A 5,260-nucleotide genomic window follows, 5' to 3' on the forward strand; every position below is an offset into this window, starting at 1 on the left:
AAACATAATTAATTAATGATAAGAAAGATTTATCCTTTATGGTCAAACATAATTAGTTAACCGTCGAATTGCAACGATAAATGTATCTCTTAAAGTCGTTAATAGCTCATGAGTAAGTCTTGATAGTTACCTGCCTTAGAAGGATGATACTTTGTATTTGATCCGACGATCTAGAACTTTTTTACTATTACTAATTATACTGTAAATCAGGATTTTGGTTAGATACGATCTCACCAATGATTTTTTGATTAATCACTGACAAGTTACAAGCTTGTTTGCACTTGAGTTTTTTAAATCTCTCTTAAAAGAAAGTTATTTTAAAGTGGGTTCATTCATTATTTACACTTATCTGTTTTTAGGGTGGACCACATTACAGTAAGTGTCGTTTACTATATATATTGTATGCACTTATTCATTTTAGGGTGGTCCTTGTTTTGATAAGTGCCGACTACTCTCCATGTATATTTTTACCTGTTTTAAAACAAACCTAGATGCGGTGAATTTCATTTAAGTTTGTATGCCATATCTTTTGGGTTGTTATGATGCTAACCATAGTTATTAGATTAATTATCGACAAGCTATGATTGTAAAATCATAATTGGAAGATCGGATCGTAATGGTGATCGAAAGATCCTACAAAAATTGAAATCATATTCAAATTTGCTTGTAACGTCTTCGATGGGCAATATACTTTTCAAACTTGATGCCGATTAAGGTATCGGTATAGAGTGAACTTTACCAATTTTAACATAAACTATAATTTTTATTGTTACAAACGGTAATATTTTGAAAGAAAACATCTTATTTACAAAAAAAAACAAGATCATTATGATCTACATTTATAAATGCTTAAGATCACAAACAAAATATCATGATTGTAATCTCTCTAAATCAAGATGAAATGTGGAAATGGTGATCATGCTCTATGAGGTTTCTTATTGCTTGTTGTGCTCGATTTCAAGTTGAATAGATTAATTTTTGAAGCTTTGACTATATAATATCAAAATAGATTGGATCAGATCACGTTAAGATCTTAAAATTCTAGTTGGGATCCCAAGATCCCACAATAAATCTTATTTGAAATAGATCTTTGTAATATTATGATATTTGTTTAAATAAAATCTTTGAAATCATAAAATCAACGTCGGCGTTATAACAACCAAGATATCCTATATCAATTATAGGAAAATGATGCATTTTAATTTCTTGATTTCTACGTAACTGGAAAATATGTGTTAGAAAATAGATAATAAGATGCCACTTGTACCTCTCGCTTCATATATCACAACATGTGTTTAATAGTGACTGATTGAAAATGGTTTATGACTGTTTATTGATAGGTTGGTCGGCAATCGGTTATTTATGTAGAGAAAAATAAAATAAATACATATCATCGATTTGGTTGTAATCAATATTAGCAAGAGGTCATATTAAGAACAAAACTCACGATCACAACTTGCCAAGTGTCCCAATTCTTATTGGTAAAGTTCTTTTTTTTTTCTTTTTATTCTATTCAGTTTTAATAATTATTGATCAAATAAAATTATATAAAAGTATTTAAACAAAACTTAATAAAATACATACTTTTAATTTCTAACTAAGAATAAATCCGGGCCTCGCCTCGGGTTACTATTTTTATTATTTTATTTATTTATGTTTAAATTTTATTATATTATTTTATTTATTTATTTACTACCCGCGCCAAGCACCGGGTGCGGATATTTTATTCAAAAATTAAATTGTAGAGACGATTAATTCTTTTCCACAAATAGTTTACTACATATAAACAATTATCAGTATAATAAAAATAATAATATATAAATGTATACTCTTGATTACAAACCCGATTATGTCAAACTGTGCAAATGTTAAAATAATAATATATAAATGTACACTCTTGATTACAAACCCGATTAAATATTTGTTTTTTTTCAGTATAATTATGATTTATGTTGCTTTTTTGTCACAACAGACAGGTAGCAGATAAATCGACACTTAGGTAACAGATAAATCGACACTTAGGTAGCCAATATATAACTCACACGAGCTCAATCCACTCCAAACTTCCCATCTTTTTCCACCTTTTCACTTTCTCTCACCTTTGACTTTGACTCTGACTCATTAACAACCCCTAAAATCCCCCTTTGTCTCAAACTCCCCCAAGAAACAACTGCTTTTCGTTTCATCTTATGCCCCCCACACAACACTGTCCTTATCCCACCTTTTTACCTCATTAAGCAACCGACTTTCATTCTCTTTCACATCATCTTTCATTCTTGGAACAAAAAATTCCGGTTTTGCCCCTATCACCGCCATTCTTGGAACACCTAACACGTTCACAAACGAAGAAGGAGCATCATGTCTTTTTTTCCCATTTGAAGATGAAAAAGCAGACAATAAAACATCCTTAACATTTCTCATGTGGGTCCCCGTTTAGCTTTGACTTTGACTACTTAAGGTCCTACTACCTTTTGAAAGTCCAACAGCTACATGATCTGTTTTAGGCCTTAAAGATTCCACATTTTTGTCTTCTAACATTCCTGGAATTGAAGAGAATGAAAACTGACCTTTGATGGAGATGGAGGGTAGGATCTTGGGGGGTGGGGTGAAGTTTTTTTGGAGGGAGTTGACTTTTTTCGAGCGGTCAACAGTTGCCCCTTCGAACCATCTGACCACTGCGATTCGTGAAGTGCGATTTGGGTCGTATTCGATTCGTTCAACTACACCTACTGATGAAGTGTTGCATTTTAGGTCAATTGTTCTTTGTTACCGTTTTGCCCTTCCCCCTCTGTGGAAAATTGTGATACGACCCTTTGAATTTCTACCTGCTGACTTGTCTTTACCTATAACGAATTGCCTAAGTGGTCTTTCAGAGCTCACATTTTGAGCACCTGTAGGAATATGATAAAGTCAGTAAAACTGTTTTTGTTTGGATAAATCATAGATGAATTTCAGATAACAATATAATCAATAATGTTCAAATCCTAAGCACCACATCTCTACAATCAAATTAAGAAAGTTGGAAATGACATCTTTCTGGTACTGATTATCCATCTTGAATTGAAAGTATGCAGCTTTAAATACCAATTTCTTTTTACTTTATCAGCATATGATTCATTCTTTCAATATATTTGCATTTCTACATGTACAAATAAGTGTTTACTGAAATGTACATGAACAAAATCAACTCTTTTTATTTAAAAGAGTATACCAGGGCCTAGGAATGCCAAAGAAAGTTTCGCTTCTGATGTCAAAAAGGTTGTTTCTTATTGTAAAATTGAAGTTAGGGTTCAACAAGAAGAGCAACAAGCAAACAAATTCAAAAAGTCACCTGTTTCATTAGCAATTCATAAAACACGTGTTTTCGGCATTACTGTTACCAAATTAACACTTTGAGAGATCCAATATCCCAACAAAGTTGAAACCTCAAAAACAGAAATTTGCCTTAGGTGACTACCGATACCCTTAAGCATTTTGACCTTATACAGACGTGGGTTTTGAGGCTAGAGACACACAGACGACACTTAAACATATAATAATTTGAAAGAGCTAGGCTTGACATCAAAACTAGAACAAAGAATCTGTATTTGCACATTAATTCCGACATCAAATTCAATCTTCATTGAGCCCCTTTTTCAAATTCATTTCTCTTGAACATGACAATTTCAACTTCTAATTTGCATTTAAAAAAAAATTACGACTGATAGAGTGCTTGGATCTCATCTGAAAGTTGCTAATCCTCGAAGTAATCTCAAGCGAGTGGTGCGAGTGTAGAGGGCAGAGGAGATAAAGAAAGAGCGTGGTGGCTTCTTGTCACTGAAAAAGTGTTGCGAGAGCACAGTAGGTGGCGGCGACGGCAATCAGATATACATACAGTGAGTGGTGCGAGGTTGGAGAGTGGGTGGTGATTCACTACCGATGGTGATGATGACAATGAGTTAGGCGGATGAGGTGCGATATCGACTTTTCAAAATAGGGTTTTTGCTATTTGTTTGAGGGAAAATGCGAATGTAGAGGACAGAGGAGAAAAATAGTATGTTTACTTTTTTGATTTAATTTATGAAACGTCAATGTTAATGCCATTAATTTGTCAAACGAAAATGTGAATATTTAATGCAATTAATTTGTAAAACAGAAATGTGATAGCAGTATTAAATTGTATGAATAATATGATTGTATATTATGCAGTAGGTGTAGTACCTCTTAAATTTCAAGAAATAGACAATATCCTTAATAATATAGTAAAGATATATATATATATATATATATATATATATATATATATATATATATATATATATATATCGGTAAAGGTTCAAATAAGAACCAAAAAAGATTAAGAACCCTAAGAACCACTCTAAATCACTTAATATATATCAGTGGCATTATTGTAAATAAATTGAAATTAATTTCTTTAGCTGATCTTATATGTTCGATCCCATTTGTTCTGTTTCTTTCTCTTCATCTTTCCAGAAAATCCCAAATCTCATCCTTCCCCTTTCTTGCACCAATATCCACCAACACAGCCTTTCTCCGCCGGTCGCAACCTCCATTGCGGTCCCTCTTCTTCTTCACCGTTGTCTCTCTCCTCCAACAAATTGGATCTAAATCGAAGTTTAGATTGAAATTTATTAGTCGTCGGGAATTACTCTTAGGTTTGGTCAAAATCCATCACCACCGCCCTTCTCCTCCAGTCGCAACCTCAATTGTTGTGAATCCTCTTCTTCACCATAGTCTCCATACTCTTACAGCTCAGATCTAAATGGAAGACTAAAGTGGATTTTATTTTCTTAGGAATAACGCTTGGATCTTGCTACCTGATACTTTACTACAACTTTGAAAGAGAAGAAACGACAAGTAAGTAATTCGATTAAACTCTTTAACTGTGATGTAATTGACACACACACACACACACACACATATATATATATATATATATATATATATATATATATATATATATATATATATATATATATACTTCAATTGTTTATTAAATAAAAATTCTCAATAGAATGTTTACGTAAGTGTTAAATGATGCAATAGAGTATTACAAGAAATAAAATAAGAAAAGTAGATCAAGTTTCTAGATCATGAGCCCAAGTTGTTGTGTTTAATTTTTTTACTAATTTTCAACCTAATTTATTATGAACTAGTTTATAACCCGTGGGAACCACGGTTACAAAATTAATTAAAATTTTATTGTAAAAATTCAAAATTGTTAATCAATTATTTTAAATAAAATATTAATTAAGAGATA

General features: G+C 32.0%; 1 pseudogene; it reads right to left on the bottom strand.

The window, feature by feature from the left end:
* Nucleotides 1-2,018: 2,018 nt before the first annotated feature.
* LOC128132822 (60S ribosomal protein L2, mitochondrial-like) lies at nucleotides 2,019-4,553 on the bottom strand (annotated as a pseudogene).
* Nucleotides 4,554-5,260: the final 707 nt, after the last annotated feature.

This window comes from Lactuca sativa, chromosome 3 (genome assembly GCF_002870075.4).
Source record: "Lactuca sativa cultivar Salinas chromosome 3, Lsat_Salinas_v11, whole genome shotgun sequence".
Taxonomy (NCBI): domain Eukaryota; kingdom Viridiplantae; phylum Streptophyta; class Magnoliopsida; order Asterales; family Asteraceae; genus Lactuca; species Lactuca sativa.